At 38.2% G+C, this 19,478-nt stretch overlaps 1 long non-coding RNA gene and 1 pseudogene across 1 annotated transcript; both read left to right on the top strand.

Annotated features, from left to right (window-relative positions):
- The first annotated feature begins 526 nt into the window (after positions 1 to 526).
- Positions 527 to 6,171, top strand: LOC145909634 (uncharacterized; annotated as a pseudogene).
- Positions 6,172 to 17,396: 11,225 nt separating this feature from the next.
- Positions 17,397 to 18,695, top strand: LOC145908061 (uncharacterized). The gene is made up of 3 exons (XR_014402939.1): positions 17,397 to 17,487; positions 18,015 to 18,167; positions 18,543 to 18,695. It is a non-coding gene; the product is annotated as an uncharacterized LOC145908061 (long non-coding RNA).
- The last annotated feature ends 783 nt before the right edge of the window (positions 18,696 to 19,478 follow it).

Below are 19,478 nucleotides of genomic sequence, written 5' to 3'. Positions count from 1 at the left end.
ATATGTATCCTTAAATCGACACTTTAAAATAAAATTGCTTTGGCATTCCTTTGATCAAGGTTTTTTTAACATAGTTTACAGATCGATCAAGCAAAAGCTTGGAAATGGATGGACACTTTTGTTTTATCAAAAAAAGCATGATATCCAACTTCTACTATATTATGACGGCTTTGAAGTGACTAATCCACTGAGTTCCAAAACTGGAACTCATAATATGGGTAAGATGAATAAATAGTGTGTGGTTATATTTTCATACCTGTAATAACAATGAGAAACAAATTTTGCATGATGTTTTTGCAGGTGCCATTTATTTTATGGTGTTGAACACACATTCCAAATTTATGTCGGCTGTCAATCGAATTTTTTTGAACACATTGTTTTACTCCAAGGATTTAAAAAATTCACAGATTTGGTGGAAACAAATACTTAAACCTCTTAATGATGACCTTTTCATCTTGGAAACAGTACGACCAATGTGCATTTGTGTATTATATGTTGTAATTTGTTTGTATTAATGTTTTCCAACATGTTTGTTGGAAACAAGGAAATAAACTTGAAGGGCACCATTGCTCAAACGGCGCTTGACAATCTTGCTGCACATTTAATCATTGGCTTTACATAAAAGTTTTTCTGGTTCCAACACTTTTGTTTCCCGATACTGTTTATGCACATGAAAAGATATTCAAACAAAAGTATTTTTTCTCTGATTGGCACTCTTTTGCAAAAGACTGACTTTTGTATTGTAAACGGTACACAAGCTTTCGCGATTTTCCCTCGCTTCGTCAGGTGTAAATGAACACAATGCGATACAAAAAAACAAGCGCAAGGCGGTCGAAGAAAAAAGGCACTGTAAACGATAAGCTGCCGTTAGTTGGCGTCGTCGTATTGCTGCATCGTTCCTGCGGCATCGTCGTGTTGATAATGGCTCAGGAATCCCCAACCTCTGTTGAGCCCATCTTTGATGGCGTTGAAGCGGTTAATGTGGTGTTGCTCGGCCGTCTCCCTTGCTGATCTTGATTTCCCTTTAACTTTTTGCAAGACCATTACCCGCATGTCGTCGACGCTATGCTTGGGCTCGTTGAAGTGTGCCCCCACTGGCTTTTCAGTGTTGTTATGTCGGACATCGTTCTTGTGGCCATTCATTCTCTTTTGTTGAGTTTGTCCTGTCTGTCCAATGTATAGAGCGCGGGGGCAGCGTACACATGTTATTGCGTACACCACGTTCGTTGATTTGCAACTGAATGATCCATTTGGTGTAAATTTGTTGCTTTTATTGCTGACGGTGATGTGGTTCTCCGAGTTGATCAATTTGCACAGAGTACACCTGGTGCTTTTACACGGACGAGTTCCCAACTGTTGTTTGGTTGCATTCAGTGTCGAGGCAGTTAAAAGTTTCTTAAGATTAGGGGGTTGCCGATAGGCTATTACTGGCAGGTGTGGAAAAATTTCACTTACTGCTTTGTCTTGTTGAAGAATTGGTTGCAGGTCTCTTGCGATCTTTTTGAGGCGACCAACCGAATAGTTGTAGGTGATTGCAAGTGGTATACGCGTTGGGTTCTTCCTTTGGTTGTTGTATTGTAGAAGACGGTCTCTTGGGATCTTTGCTGCTCTTTTCATTTCTTTATCTACCAAGCTAGCCCGGTAGCCATTCGCCAGAAATACATCCCGCAAAGCACGTAAACGTGTGTTGCAGTCGTCGTAACGAGAACATATCCGTCTGTATCGTAGCGTTTGGGAATATATTATGGACCGATACACATGTCTGGGGTGGGAACTCGAAGGGTGTAGATACGTGCCTCGATCGGTCGGTTTATGATAGATAGAGGTGAAAAGTTCACCGTTTTGCAGTGCGACCGTTACATCCAGGAAGTGGACACATGTGTTAGACCACTCCACCGTGAATCGTATGTTCGGGTCCACTCGATTAAATTCTTGCACGAATAGCTGGAGGGGTCGTTCCCCCGCAGTCCAAATCAAGAAAACGTCATCGATAAACCGGTGGTATGTTTTTGTCGATGACTCTATGGTTGTATGAAGCGTTCCTCCAAACTTGACATAAAGATATTGGCGTATTGTGGTGCCAGGCGGGTACCCATTGCCGTACCTTTAATTTGGATATAATTGTTGCCGTCGAATTTGAAATTGTTGTGTTCCAGAATAAAACGGGTTAGTCGTAGGGCCGGTTACCAAATACAGCCGAAAGCAATGGCACTTTGCCCATTTGATGCAGGAACTTGCGCAAGTTAGGTCGAACATATATTTTCTTGCCAAATGCAAACAAGAGAATTTGATACCGAAGGGCCTCAGATTAAAAAATCCGTTGTAACACACTTTTAACACCAGGCGGTCGCATGCTTTGTGCCAAAAAGCATCAGTAAAACTGCGTAACCATCTGTTAAGAATAATGTACAGCAAACAGAATAAATTAACTGACAACATTCGTGCTGAAGTTGGCGAGGACGTGAAAACTGTGGGCCAGAAGCCAATACAACACCACTTTGCAGAAATTAATTAACAATAAGAATCGCAAATTACACTACTTGCGAGAGGAGGCGCACCCCAGTTCACATATCAACAAACAAGGGGATACGAACATAATCAACTTATATTGGCAGAACCTAAGCAGTGGTCAAACATCGCTTCTGCGGAGAGGCCCAAAATTGGAGTATGCGCAGATGTAGAGGCGTTCTTTCGCCGAATGCGCTTGGCAGAATATTTCCATGGCAAGGAAACCAACACACAGGAAAGCTACAATGGCAAAGTAAACTCTAAGCCGCACTTTTGTGAGTGGACACCTCCAGAAGGACGTAACCCAAATCTGGATTTATATATCAGTTGTTTTTTTTGGCAATCGTGTTGAGACAGAAATTCTCAACCATAAACGTGACCATCGACCGAACTTATCACGAGAAGAATCGGTAGCTGTCCACCAACTAAAGAAGTGTGAAAATCTCGTTTTCAAACCTGCTGATAAGGGAGGCGCTATAGTTGTTATGGACACCGAAGCTTACATGCAAGAAGCTTGCCGTCAGTTAGACAACGTGGAATATTACCAGAAGCTGGAAACAGACCCAACTGACAAGTTCAGGAAGGAACTCATGAAGTTGATAAAATCGTTTCCGGAAGGTGTGAGGAACGAGATTGTGTCTCTAGTTCCTGAAGATCCGACACCAGGCGTATTTTACTTGCTACCTAAGGTGCACAAACCCAACAATCCAGGACGTCCAATTATAAGTGGCCTGGGAACGCTCACGGAGGAAATATCCGGATACGTCGAAAGAATTTTGAAGCCACACGCTCAATCAGCAAAAAGCTACATTCAAGACACAACAGATTTCATTAAGCGCTTGTCAACCATTAAAAACCTTCCCTCCAACGCTCTATTGGTCACGTTGGACGTGACATCGCTATACAGCAACATTGACCACGAGCGTGGACTGAAGGCTGTACAAGAAGCACTCCCGGATGAAGATATCCGGTCTAAACCGGCCCTACGACTAACCCGTTTTATTCTGGAACACAACAATTTTAAATTCGACGGCAACAATTATATCCAAATTAAAGGTACGGCAATGGGTACCCGCCTGGCACCACAATACGCCAATATCTTTATGTCAAGTTTGGAGGAACGCTTCATACAACCATACGAGTCATCGACAAAAACATACCACCGGTTTATCGATGACGTTTTCTTGATTTGGACTGCGGGGGAACGACCCCTCCAGCTATTCGTGCAAGAATTTAATCGAGTGGACCCGAACATACGATTCACGGTGGAGTGGTCTAACACATGTGTCCACTTCCTGGATGTAACGGTCGCACTGCAAAACGATGAACTTTTCACCTCTATCTATCATAAACCGACCGATCGAGGCACGTATCTACACCCTTCGAGTTCCCACCCCAGACATGTGTATCGGTCCATAATATATTCCCAAACGCTACGATACAGACGGATATGTTCTCGTTACGACGACTGCAACACACGTTTACGTGCTTTGCGGGATGTATTTCTGGCGAATGGCTACCGGGCTAGCTTGGTAGATAAAGAAATGAAAAGAGCAGCAAAGATCCCAAGAGACCGTCTTCTACAATACAACAACCAAAGGAAGAACCCAACGCGTATACCACTTGCAATCACCTACAACTATTCGGTTGGTCGCCTCAAAAAGATCGCAAGAGACCTGCAACCAATTCTTCAACAAGACAAAGCAGTAAGTGAAATTTTTCCACACCTGCCAGTAATAGCCTATCGGCAACCCCCTAATCTTAAGAAACTTTTAACTGCCTCGACACTGAATGCAACCAAACAACAGTTGGGAACTCGTCCGTGTAAAAGCACCAGGTGTACTCTGTGCAAATTGATCAACTCGGAGAACCACATCACCGTCAGCAATAAAAGCAACAAATTTACACCAAATGGATCATTCAGTTGCAAATCAACGAACGTGGTGTACGCAATAACATGTGCACGCTGCCCCCGCGCTCTATACATTGGACAGACAGGGCAAACTCTACGAAAGAGAATGAATGGCCACAAGAACGATGTCCGACATAACAACACTGAAAAGCCAGTGGGGGCACACTTCAACGAGCCCAAGCATAGCGTCGACGACATGCGGGTAATGGTCTTGCAAAAAGTTAAAGGGAAATCAAGATCAGCAAGGGAGACGGCCGAGCAACACCACATTAACCGCTTCAACGCCATCAAAGATGGGCTCAACAGAGGTTGGGGATTCCTGAGCCATTATCAACACGACGATGCCGCAGGAACGATGCAGCAACACGACGACGCTAACTAACGGCAGCTTATCGTTTACAGTGCCTTTTTTCTTCGACCGCCTTGCGCTTGTTTTTTTTGTATCGCATTGTGTTCATTTACACCTGACGAAGCGAGGGAAAATCGCGAAAGCTTGTGTACCGTTTACAATACAAAAGTCAGTCTTTTGCAAAAGAGTGCCAATCAGAGAAAGAATTTATCACATATAGACTGATACGGCAAGTTTAATAATTTGAAACAAAAGTATGTGTACTATTTATTTTTGTGTTTGTTAAAATGTTTATTGTACTTCCTTGTTTTCTGTAGAACACTTAAAAGCAATGCCACATAAGAACAAAAATTTCATATGAGAAATGCATCAAAGCCATTGAAACATCTGTTAAAAACCAGCAGGGTATCAAGTTTAGATATCCTATATTGGCAACTTTTTTTCACCCATTTGACAATTTTGCTGCTGATGTGCATCCCGATTTGTTCGAAGGTGTCATACCCTATATATTAAAGCTAATGCTACAGGTAGTTTTTGTGTTCCTTGCAAAGAAGACATTTTTAACAGTGAGTTGTAGAACATCATAGGCGAAAAGAAATATTTTACTTTGGAGTCGTTAAATGCAAAGATGACTTGCTTTGAGTACAGGGTTGATTTTAAAAACAAACCAACAGCTCTTTCACACAGAAAACTTTTCAATGCCCTATCCAAAAACCTGAAACAAACTAGTAATATGATTATGTTACTCTTTTGTTTAAAACAATTAAATTTATAAAGTTTGTTTGCCCAGCTTCTCAGTATTTGTGTCTGTGCCTAAAATTGCCAATGTTATACCAGAAGATGATCCCACATGGAAATTGTATGTACTGTTTTTAGATATATTGGACATATGTTGTTCCCCAAGAAACAGTACCACCACCACTATAACTGAACTAGAAGTTGCCCTTCAGGAGTTTTTCATTGAATTTAAAGTGTTGTTTCCGTATCAGTCCATTATTCCTAAAATGCATTTTCTTCTCATGTATCAATGTCACAATTTTTAATTCAAAATTTTGTCGATTTTAAGTTTGATTTCCTACAACAAGGTTTTCCACTTCACAGAGCTACTATGAACAATAATGCTTTCAGCTATCAAGTTCATTTTGTACATAAGGATATCACGAAAAAAAATAAGAGTTTTTCATAGGGCCATAGAGTTAAAACAATTTACCATGGAAACCATTACCATGGTTGCAGGTTCATTAATAAGACGTTCGTTCGGGTGGGCCATCACTACAACCGTGACGAACTCCAATTCAGCCAATCAGAGGGCGTAGAGGATTCACGTGACCTAGATATTGAAGAGGTTTACAGACATCCTTACTACTCCCATCATTCGAGTACAAACGACTTGGCGTCCTAGTACATTCAAATTAGAACGCACTGCCTTGGTTTTTACACAACGTAATACGCCCGAAGCTAGGAGTTATTAAATATCATGTGGAGATATCAGTGTATCATTTTAAACCTAAAGTTTCAGTCGATTTGTGCGGTCAGCATGTTTGCCTCTCAGACAAAAATTTTATGAAAGATCCATCCCAGATCAAAAAATTTTGATCAAAATTAGTCAATAGAAAAATGGTTTAGCCACCCCCTGAGGGCATTTGCCCCCCTGGTTAGACAATATTTTGACAAAAAAAGTAACAAAAATTGGAACTGGATGTTGCAGAAAAATGAATTGTCAAAAACTTTTTGTAAGTCCCAACTCTTCTCTATGCAATGGCATCAAATTTAGTTGCTGAAAAAGTGTCAAAGCCCTCCCCCCAGGGCTGTTTATACCCCCCTGTTGGTCATCAGATCTTCGAAGAGGCTCAACAATTCCTTCCTCTGTACAGTTTCATCCAGGAGCAAATTTTTTTGTTATAACTTAGAAGAATACTAGGTCCCTATGTAAGTCACAAGACCCATCAACGGTCATTAGGAAACAAGCGGAACAGTCACTAGATGCACTACAGCAGCCGTTCGTTGTTGTAATGTTGTTTTTCCGGCAGCTGTTCTCTGAATAAATGTAGGGAGTTTTTGTTAAAACCGACGCGTGTAATGTTGTCAGGATACACTGGTGAGCTAGCACACAACTTGCCAGGCGACCTTCACATATACGTAGGGCAGTGTTTCTTAACCTTTTTTGGATCACGAACCCCTAAAACATTCTTTGAAAAGCTATGGACCCCTTTACTAGAAACACATTGCAAATGTCAAAAAATTAAAATTCGTGGACAGCGAAACCTTATGGACAAAGGAAAATACGTGGATTTTCGGAATAATTGTTTTTCCTTTCATGGACCCCTTAATGCATCTTCTCGGACCCCTTGGGGGTTCATGGACCCCAGGTTAAGAACCCCTGACGTAGGGGATCTCTACAACCGTAATCAGACATCGCTTTATGCTCTTGCATGACAAGGCGTGATCGTCCCATTCCGAAGTGCAGCTTGCGATATGGTCTTGCCGGTTAACTAAACAGGAAATTTTATACTTTGTGGTTCTTTGCATTTGACGTCGATTCGTTATGGGCCAAACTAGGTAGGAATTAATGGAGACGAACCACAGTAGAGTAAACATTATGGCCAAGCAAAGCAACTGGGAACCAATAGTGACGTGATGTTAGTTCACCACGAATTTGTTGATTAAAGAGTTCTGTTTTTGTTGCTATACTTAAAGCAGGTTTAGTCATTCATACCTTCAACACCCACTGGTAGGCTGATTTCCGCAGCACGGCGTCTACGTTAGAATCGCCCACTATGTTCATCAGCTACATGTGCTCATGCATATATCTTCTAACTGTTGGACTGTAGATGTTCCGCAATGACGCACAATAAGTAAACTGCCTTACACATAAAAACAAACGTAATTTCCGTGTTTTGCACGGGCGCACACAGGTTGACGGTTATTTACCACCACAGGCAATTGGAAATACCGCACAGGTTAACGGAGCCGTACGCGTTGATGGAGTTAAATAGCAAAAAGTAAATGCATCTCTTCTAATCAGCTTTATTCCATTCAGACGGTAAAGTATATTTCGCGGGTTTTGTATTTATCTGAATTATCACCGTTGATTACTAGTTCAGTAAAGTCATATGAAATCCGTTACTGTCAAATATGTTGCGGTTTATTTCCTGTCATAGGTCGACAAAATAAGCAACGTTTAATTTGTTTCTAAATAAGGCATGTAACTTGAGACTGTTGATCACACAGATTTTGCATGTATTATTTCTATACTGTACTTGTAATACAAAGCTACACCTGCTAATCCAAGAATGGCCGAACAACAAACAGAAGGAGAAAACTTACAAAACATTGTTGCCGAGGTAAGCTTGAATGTAAAGACTTTATTCGTGGTTGATTAGTCACTTTATAGTGATCTGCTATATTACATCAAAGATATCACACTTTAATTTGATTATTATTAATATGCATAGTGGTCTCTTTGTGACGTTGACAAATGCTCTCAGTAATTTATTACTTTACTTTCAACAACCATACACCGGCGATGCTTAGTTTAGTGAAGCTACTCCAAAAAGAAAACCACCTTGTTGTTGTGTAAATATTCTGGTTTTATTCCAGAACCTACACCTACATACTGGTGACGTACATCACCATGAACATCTGCAACAGACTGTGGAAGAACATCACCATCATGCCCATTATCATGAATCAACCAATACAGAATCAGAAGATAAACGAGGTATGGGAGTTTTACTAGGGAGTTTGAAATACAAATACTTGTATTCCAGTCGAACCCCAACTGATTTCGCCTTTATTTACGATCATTTGAAGATGACCAAATTATTAGCTTAAATGCAAATATCTGTGTCTTGCCCCAGCGACAACATAGAATCCAATTAAACATATTATGTGACTTAGACCGTTGGACTCTGATTAAATGACGTGGACATCATCACATTAAATTGTCACTGCGGATAATGTTTCACTGAATTCTACATTTTTGTTTATGGTTGTCAGCAAATTACCAATGATCCGTTAGGTTGCCATGCATGATGCATTGCTATGAAAATGTAATTTCCGAAATTATCAAGCACCAAAACTCCATTACGGAGCATAGGTCAGACCCAGCGGTGTGAACTTGGCTGTTTTAGTTAAGTTCTGATCTTCTGGGGTGTGTTCTGAAATATAACTAATTAGACTCCGTGAACAGAATGCGTTTATAAATAATAATACACGCGTCATATCAATGGAATTTAAAACTGGGTAACCGAGTCCTTTAGAGAGAGCGACTGAGGAAGAGCAATTAACATATATACCACTCAGATAGTGAATGTCTAAGTTCCAGTTACGATAGTTGTTGGGGGCTGTCGTGCCTGACTTTAGCATTCAAAACGAAAGCATGCTGTGGTTTTCAGACACTTTTATGTGTTCAGTAATTTGTGTTTGTATCCAGATGCTCGGGAGCTTTCACTTCCCTTGTAGAATCATGATGAGCATGCGATCATTTTTGTCTACTTGAACGAATAGTGCACTTAACAGCTTGTCAGAATAATGCGTTTAACAGGTTTCGCAAACTGTGTGTGCCGCGAAATATTGATGAAAGAGTTTCGACGGAGATATGAAACCATTCTACACATGCGCTTGTATGTTTCCATTGCAAACATTTTGGTAATGTGGCATCAAGCCATGAATTGTTTCAATAGTTTGCTCACAACTCATCACCTCGTGACATCACAAATAACCTACGTAACCATTTTACAAACCATTTGGTAGCTGTGACAAGCGAAACTGAGCAAACATGCGTGAAGTAAAAGTGTTTGTGAAAACGTTTAAATCAGTTGGTAGATACGATAGTACAGGGACAGCTATTTTCAATATGGATTACGGTGGACAAAAGATTCCAGTTTACCGTATCTTGCGTTGAGCCAAATTGTCAAATGAAGCTACGGAGCCAGTAAGTTACCAAGGCATCTTCACGTAAACCACATGGGCTTAGAGAATAAGGAATTTTCTTCACGCTTGTTTGGCCAACATGTAAAACAAACACTGTAGCTGAAACACCGTTCAACGCAGACATAAGTCTTTAATTATTCTGCAGATATAACCTCAAACTTAAACCGTCTTTTCAGCACAATTTTATACAACACACGTTACCACGTAGCTACCTGATTAAAACGCCCAAAACTCTACTTAAAACTGCCCGAAACTGGCTCAAATTCGCCCAAGCAACAGCACTTGCATATGAGCTCACTTAACCGTAAAATTGACCCCATTGCTTCACTGATTGCTTTGTGACTTCCTCCTTCTAAGGTAACAGAGGATTAAATACAAGGTGAAAATTTTCCGCCGCCAAGCTTATTGTAATAGAAATACCAATCTGCGTCCTTCAGCAGATTTTGTTTTATCCTCCATAAAGTGTACTGCATTGTGGGTAAAAATACAACCAATGAGAGAGTTACAACTGGAAATTTGCCGATTACAACTGTAGGGCGTTGTTTAAAAGTCTACACAAAATATTAAAACTGCCGTATATCTGACTCCTGATAAAAAGGCTACTATCTAAACCAAAGTTAATCTGACAGTTTAATGCATAAATAAAAGTCGCACAAGTATTACAACAAAACGTTACAAACCACGCGTACTAAAGTCTCTGTCTGTGAGTCTACAAAGAAATCATGGAATAGAGTTATAGACTGAAATATCGCCCTCTTCAAAGACTGAATTGTATATATATTCTTTTACCCAAGATGTGTGACTTATATAGAAAATGCATACAGGGTCGTTTGGGTTCAGCCCGATCCGTGACTCATTTGAAAAGACAGCTTGTTGCTCGAAGTGTCACGAAATAGGCTGACCGGATATTAGACTGTCTTCCGTGCATACAATTAACAGCGCGCCGTATGGTACAGATGCCACGTAAACACAACATAACATACGAGAAATGTGACGTCAGATACACAACCTTCTTCGATGTCATCTGAAATTATGTTTGTTCTTACTCATACGAATCAAAGTAGTTCCATAAATTCACGTAAAATAAGATTTAGATCAACTAAAACTTTGGGAACAAGCATTTGAAATGAAAATATAATGATACATACAGCAGACAAATTTTTTCCCGTTTTTGTACTTGGGATTTTATCATTTTTCTGTGGCATTAGACGTTACCATCACAATATAGTTTTACTGATAAATGCTAATCCTCAATTTGCGTTGTGGTTATGCAGCATGCTGCACTAAAAATAAACCAGCCAAACATAGATGCTAGAGCTCACTGTTTCTCACAGCAAAATAGATTTATTATCTGAAAAACCTGTTTAAAATTTGCAGAAGAAAAGTTGCAACAGGCAGTTGATGAAATCAAAAAATATCAGCTTGAAAATCTTGATCCAGATGTTGTCCCTTACAGTGAAGTGTTGCAAAAGGTTGAAATACCAGAGGTTCAACCAACACTGATAGATACTGATATTTACAAAGGAATTGATCCTCAAAAGGAAAATGAGTTTCAGCCATCAACAAGCAAGGGGGACAATGATCGATTTGTTGGTGAACACATCCAATTTGAGAAACTAGTTTCAAGCTTCAAAGAAGACAACCAGCAAGGTATATTTCTAGCTTTTCTTGGACCGCCTGGATGTGGCAAATCTACTCTTTCAAAGAGATTGTGCAGGCAACTAGCAACAGAAGATCATTTAGTGCTTCATCTTCGGTTCATGTATCTAAACTATGGCGATAAAAAGCTTACTTTGCAGGAGCTTCTGCTGGATAACCAGTTCAACCATGCTTCACAGGAAACACTTAGTTTTGTTTTCCAGTGGATGATAAACAACCCAGAAAAGTGTGCTTTTATTTTTGATGGATTAGATCAGGCAACCTGGACACTAGAAAACATGGCACCTGTAAATGTGAAGTATGACACTCCCTTGCCAGTACAACAGCTTGTTGCTAACCTTTGCAGCAGGCAATTTTTTCCAAAATCTATATTAATTTTTACTTCCCGACCCCACTCATTGCTATCAATACCATTAGGACTCCGACCTAAGCCAACAATTTATGTCGGTGATCTTTCTCCTGAGGATGCAAAGACACTGTTTGATAGTTACTCGGGTGATAAAGCAAATGAACTGTGGAACAAACTTAAAAGTAAATCTCCACAATTGCTTGATTTATTCTGCAATCCAATGCTTTTGCAATTTATTGTTTATGCTGGGTTATTTGGTGAGGTACGCAGCATTTCCACCATAACTCATGTATTTGATACCGTTTTGCGACAACTTGGTCACTCTGAGCATGCAAAAGGAGAGAAATTAAATAACCTCAATTTGCCACTTAGCCAAATGGCATATGAAGGCATGGTTCGTAAAACCGTTGTGTTCACACATGACGACCTTCAAAAAGTAGGTTTAGAAGATGTAAAAGTACAGGATGTAGTGTTCAAAATGGCAAAGTTCTCCTGGCTTCCCAGACGTAGAGTCTTTGATGGAAGAGATGTTCTCTTCTACTATCTTCATCAAGTTCTGCAGGAAATGTTTGGTGTATACTACATTTATATGTTCATGGCAGATGAAGAATTTGATCAAATCGTGGACGATTTAATCAATGAACCCCATTGGGCAATGGTTCGTCGTTTTGTGTGTGGCCTTTTGCTCGGACATAAACCAGGTATGTGCAGCGCATTGGAAAGTTTGTGCTTTAATGACCATTGTTTTATTTTATAATTTTTAATTAAAGCCTCTGGAAGTGAATGTAGTGAAATCAGTTCGGAATCTGATCCTTTCAATAGTGCTGTCAGCGGTATGACAATTTTCAACATGCATAAAATCCGTCAGTACTATATTTATTTGGTATTTGTGTTTTAAAAATGTGTTTCCGTTTTCTTGTTTGCTGACAAAACTTTGCTGAATTGAAGCTTGTAAAGGAGAGTTTGCTTCAACAAATGTAAAATCTACTATATTCAAAACATTAGATGGCGCAACAAATTCCCAGGCCCAACATTCAAAACAGTCGCCAGAAAATGGTGGTAAATGTTTTCGAAGCAGAAAACTGTTTGAGTGAAACATAACACAACAACAATGCTTCCTTTTTTAAACTGCGCTGCACAAGATTTGACAGTGTATTATGTGTTAAAGCATGGTTGTGTTGTACTTTGAACTAAATATCAAAATGCCAAATAACAATCAGAAACAGGATTAAATGCCCATTTAAAGTTCATGACACATATCGCAGCATGCAATTTTACAACGATTGGCATTTTTGGGTGGAATTTGTCTATGTTGTAATTTCTTATGCACACTGTAGCGAACACTTCAAACGCAACAACACCACTTAAAAAGCCCTTACAGGTTGAGAACCACTGGAACAATTATTTAAAGTTTTACTAGAATTTCAGCAAATGTTTGTACTCTGTTTCATTAAGGCACTTGTAAACAGATAGTAGCCCAGTATATTTTGATTCTGATTTGTAATACATATGTTTCTACAGCTGGTGAAACCACCACTGCTGCAGCTGAACTTCAGGCAACCAAAATACCTCAAATTGATGGTGATGAGCTAGGACATGTAAAAAGTAAGTTCTGCCCTACATACACACGTTGCTTAACTGATCTTTAGTGCAAGTAATGAAGTATCACATTTTTACAACACAAACTGGAGTGTATTGTTGCCACCATGTTTTGCATTCATATATATTTGTTGATATTTATTATAATCGTTTTTTTTAAATAAACCTGTGGTAAAGGCACATAAATTAATTGTTAAATGGTATGTATGTTGCAACACTTCACTAAAGTCCACAAAAATGGAAAAAAAATGATATATATATATATATATATATATGTATATATATATGCTATACTATATATTTCAACACATTGTTTTAAAGCTTGCAGGGATGGTTTGGCTTCAACAAGTATCGAATCGTCTCCATCCAAAACATCAGGTGGCACAACAACTTCCAAGGCCCAACATTCAAAACTGTCGCCGGAAAATGGTGATAAATATTTACAAAGCAGAAAACATAACATAACAACAATCCTTTGTTTTCATACTGCGCTGCATAAGATTTGACAGTGTATTATGTGTTACAGCATGGTTATGCTTGAGCTGATCAACTCAGTATTTTTGCTTTTCTTTAGTTTATTCCAATTCTGCCACACAAAAACGTACAGGTTTTGCAAGACTTTTTTCAAGACGTTCAAAGAAATATCCAAAACATGCAGAAAAAGGTTAAATTTTTAAATTATTGAGTTTTATTGGCAGTGACATCGCAGCCAAACTGGGTGTTTCCATTTTTTCTTAGTTGGTAGAACTATGGTTCCTAATGACAAGGGTTATGAGTTCAAACTGCAGTGCTTTTTTTATCTCTTGAGCTTTCAGGAAAGGAAGCTTTACCCGGCTTGGCTGTGATGCCGCTGTTACTTGGTGTGCAACGTTTTAGTGCTGTAAGCATGCCACAGTAGATCAATCCATTTGGTGTGTTAATCTAAACAATCATGTATTGTTAATGAAAAAAATTGTATGTTAATTTATATTCATACTACAATACACATTTCATACTTTTTTTTGACAGAAATGTCTTACCAAATTTTCAAAACCTTACATTTTATTTGTTTGCTGTATTTTTTTTGGTAACTTTTGTAAGATGTAACAGTAGCCCAGTACATATTGCTTCTGCTTTTTAACACATGTTTCTACAGCTGGTGAAACCTCCACTGCTGCAGCAGAACTTCAGGCAGCCAGAATACCTCAAATTGATGATGGTGAGCTAGGACATGTAAAAAGTAAGTTCTGCTCTGTAGTGCAAGTACTGAAGTATACCATTTCTGTAACATATATATTGGTATTTATCATATCCATTGTTTTGCATAAACCTGTGGTTTTGGACACTTAAAGTGCATATGACACGTAAAAATAAAACATGTTAATAATCAAACTAAGAGATGTTCATAACTTTATGTGCTGGCAGCAAGCCTTATGCGCAGGAATAGAAAACATTGTAAAACTGGTTTAATCATAATATTGCATTAAACAGGGGACAAAAAGTGAACAAGTGCAATAAACGGATTTTGATGTTAATTTAAGCTGAAGACAGATGGCCGCAGTTCAAACTATTATGTCTTGTTTAGTTGTGTAATAATAAAACAGTTACCGTATTTACTCGATTGTAAGCCGCCCTCGATTGTAAGCCGCACAAACGGTAGGTTAAAAAACTTTATAAGCCGCGGCTTACAATCGAGTAAATACGGTACTGGGACAGGATGTTCTTGTTGTTACAGCATTTATGATCGCTAACGTGATACATGAACTTTTGAAAACACGACAGAGACAAACCGTTAGTTTAGCATTGTCGTTTTGCCCACTCACAGTTATGTCGTTTCTGCTATACCCCATGGTCTTCCGCTGATAAGGGCCTTTGATTCGTGACGTCACAATGACAATTTTTTTGTCATGCAAAACCCTGTTCTGACCTTTAAGGTAGCGTAATCTGTACATTCTCCTATGTTTGAAACTATTCGATATCTGCAAAAAAAGGTGCCTTCTCCTATCTAAACAATGCATTTTTTCGACGCAAGCGCCTTATGTGATGTCCTTTTCTCCTCAGGGCAAAAGATTTACGATTTTTGGTCGCCGTTACTTTTCGTGCAGTTTTCTACATTTTTTAGTTGACGTAGAACCGTAAAACTTTGGATATGTGTTTGTTGTAGATGTACCTTTAGTTTTACGCAAAGTTGTCATGGCCGTGTCATATGCACTTTAAATAAAAAAGGTTGGCAGAATTGAACTTTTACGTGTGAAAAAATCATGCTGCTACCTCGTAAGTGGCCGAGTAACTCGCGTTCAAAGTTTTGTTAACTGGCGATTTTTTTTGTCAACTAACATCCCTCTGGTCTTTCCCAGTAAAGCGTGCAAAAAAGTTGTTGAAGAAACTTTCGAAATACCTGCGAGAAAAAAGGTCTGATGGATACGAGTTACGAGGTTAGTATTTATTTCCAGTCGGTGTGATGCGTGTTTGTAAACTTCACTGTGACGTCACAGTAAGTATTGTGACGTCACAATTCCATTGTTCTCATAGAAGAGAATGGAATAAAAATGTTTAGTTCAAAATCCGATTAAAGGTGAAGAAATCTTGTTTGAAGTTTGCAATAAAATGTTTTAGTGATTTAATAAATCTTAAAAACCGCCATGTTTGTTTTTGATAAACTTGTGCCTGTTTCAGATTTCCTCGTAGATTTACAGGAAGTTGACGAAATATCCAGGGATGAAATCGCCCTCTCTTGTCCTCAGGAGTTTAATTTAATCAGAATCCCACTGAAGATTTCGGATGTTTTCGCTCTCGCGGATTTCCTTCCACGGATTCGAGAACCCGTTTTGATTCTGGGTTTGGGGAAATGCGAACTTAATTCCGAAACTTTAAACATGATCTGTGAAGCGATTATGAAGATGGGACACAACGTTGGTTTTCATTATTTTGAGAATAAATATTTGTTCAAATCCATAATAGTTTTATAAAACTTACTTTTTCTAATTGAAAGTAAAAACATGGAGTTGATTTTAATCTGTTTTGAAGAAAATTTGAAAGAAAGATTCCCGATCAATCTTTATATTTTAAATAGTTGGGAAATCTCGATCTGAGGGGCAACAAGTTTGAACGAAAAGATGTTGAAAATATTTGTCGGATTCTCCCTAAAGTGGATGAGGGGTTGGCGCTGCGTGGATGCGGATTCGATTCCGAATCTATTCGATTCTTGACAAAAGAGATTGAAAAACTGAAAAACCCGGTGAGAATTTTGTTAAATTTTACATAAAAACATGGTTTCGTTAACGTAGATAATTTTTTCGAAGATGATAGATAATGATTTTTTTCAGCCGAGAATTTATTTTTGAATGATCAGTCCTTCCTCTGATCCGATGGAGACTCCAGTGGTCCGGATTGAAACAAAACACGAGACTTTCAGAATTATTTGTGTTTTTTGTGATTTGTTCAAAATAAATGTTTTTTACTGTAAATAAAATTGCTGCCAAATGTAAAAAGTGAAATATGTCTGAGTAGAAAGTGAGACGAAAGTTATCCGACATTTTTATTCTAGTTTTCAGAAGAAAGAATACCAGGTACCAGGGGTTGTTTGTAGAATAGAATGTTGTCATGTAGGAACTTTACAGACGGATCTCTACTTGGTCTTGGAATTGAATTGAAACTTCAACTGTCCCAAAATATCGTTTTAAATGTAAAAATCTCATTGCAAATGAAGAGTGAAACTCCCACAAACTGACAACGCCCATGAATCAAGTTACAAGAGAGTATGTTGGTTAATGAAGTAAGTGTATGTCTCGTATTGGTCTGTTGTACACAAATACTTACTTGCAGTTTAGTTGTGCTCTGTGGAAAAGTTAGTTGCTGGGTTTATTTTAAAATGAATCCAGATAAGAAAAAAATCCTAGAATGAATTTTATTCAATATCTCAAAAAAAATGAATGAGAACAATCTTATCGGCTCTGAAAAACATCACTAATCCACACAATGAATTGTTGCTGGAAGAAGTCCTGGTCATCATGCTAACCCCAAACTAAATTAATTTGTAATTTTTATCAACAGAAATCATATTAAGTGAGTTGCAGACTGGACGGTTTTGATCTCATCAGTGCAGCTTGATGTTGGCTCCTAACAATCTTGCTCTCCAAACAACCAGGCGAAAATTTCCAAAAAAAAACTGGGTTCAAACCTTCGAAGAAAATCAAGGTGAAACCCCCAGTTCCTTGTAAAAGCTAAAACCAGTGCTGCCGTCAGCCTCCGTGTCACAGTAAATTATATATATATATGCAAGGCTTGTAAATTTTTCTGCAAAAAATAGCGAAATTTTTTGGGGAATTTTAAACTTAGACCAGTGGTTCTTAACCAGTGTCAGTGCAGCAGAGGTCAGCAGCATTGTAAACATTATGTGTTTTTATAAGTTATGTACGTGCAAACCAGAGTATATTGCCCTTATCTTGTTACCACTGTGTTGCCACCGCACAATACTTATATCATTATATAAATTTTATTGTGTAAATTTGTGCGATTTTTCGAAATTTAACTTTTTGACCTATCTTTGCGACGCAAGCCAATCTCGACCCGAACGCACGGAAAGGTACTGAAGTATGAACTTCTAAAACACTTGGCATGCAATAAATATTAACCTCATATGCCAGGGGTTGTCGACCCATCCATAGAGCGTTGTCAGGGAGTCTGCCATATAAACCCCTATTTTTCAAAAAATGTTTGTGCAGTTTAGATTTATCAAAACATGAAAAAGGTCAATGACTTTTCTGACACCCAGGACAAAAAGTCACTAAATTGGATGATTGACCAACACAACGAATCCCAGAAAATTTTGATCTGAAAAAGAGGTTGCAAGCAAAAAAGTTGGGTTCCCGCAAGCGGTATTTAACTTTGTTGTATGTAAATTTCAATGAATGAAATACAGAAAACTTGTGTGATACTTTTACATAGATGTTGTATTATCACAAGTGTGTGTGTGTAACTATGCCTAGATACCATTATTTTGCTGCATAAAATTTTCTTGTATTAACACAAGTATTAGCCTAATTTCTTGTAGTATTATAAAGACAGCAAATTTTTTTCGTTTCATTACATCAAAACTATGTTATGTTTGGCTGTTATAATTATGTATTTGTTTGAGATTTGGCGAGTTTTGGTGGTACTTTAGTTGCTGGTTGCCAGTTGTCCCAAACCTTTGTCAAAAAGTCATTGTTTATATTTCTTTTTGGAAAAACCCTTTTTTATTTGTCCACCAGGTTGCACTGAAGAGTAAAACATCACCAAGGCAACATCAAGAATATCATGACCTCTAATTTTCACAAGGTCACCAACAACATGCCTGCCCTGCATTTAATCCTTGTAACAATAACTTGGTACAAAGAACCCCCAACATTTGTCAAGTGGAATTCAAAAAAGTATGTGCTGTTTATGCAGACTAGAACATATTTAATGAAACCAAGTAGTTTAGATTAAAAAGGTCTGACTGAAGTTGGTGTTTCTGCAAGAAATGCCTGAAAGAACTTAATGTTTACAAGTGTTCAAAAGCAAAAGAACCATAATGAAAAAGGTTTTTAACTAAAACTCTTTTACAAACATATTTAAATACCCTTGTAAAAAAGTTATTTTCTAAAACTATTTTGTGAACATGGATGCTTTTGATTGCAAAGTCATTAAATACCTGTGATGTTTTTGCAGAGTCATAGCGATGCCATCCTGAGGATTGGAAAATAACGACTGGAAATAATGGAGTTGTTGTAAACATCGATACTTCTCTGCAAGGAGATTCTGTGCAAAAAACACCCAAATTGTAACATAAGAAGTTAAATGTACTCTGGTAGAATGCAAACTTACTCATAACAGAAAATGACAATGAAAGATGACAAACATCCGGTAAGCAGTATTGCTTATAATAAACACAAAAAGTTTTGCATAAATGATATTTTATAAATTGTCTGAGACAAGATTATGTTTTTATAGTTGACCTTCCCCACCAGTCATTATTATTAAATTGTTACAAAATAATGAAGTGTTGATTATTAAAATTATTGACCCAGTTTAAAAACTGTGAAAAAGTTGTTAAAAACCTGCAACTTGTTTGTCAAAAAAGACAACAGGTTAACACGACTTAAGTGTTACAACGTCAAACGTAACACTTTTAACTTAACTGATGGTGACATTCTGTGCAAGTGTTC

This window comes from Ascidia mentula, chromosome 7 (genome assembly GCF_947561715.1).
Source record: "Ascidia mentula chromosome 7, kaAscMent1.1, whole genome shotgun sequence".
NCBI classification, from domain to species: Eukaryota; Metazoa; Chordata; class Ascidiacea; order Phlebobranchia; family Ascidiidae; genus Ascidia; species Ascidia mentula.
Note: the sequence above shows the minus strand (reverse complement) of the source record. Positions and strands in the feature narration are given on the sequence as shown.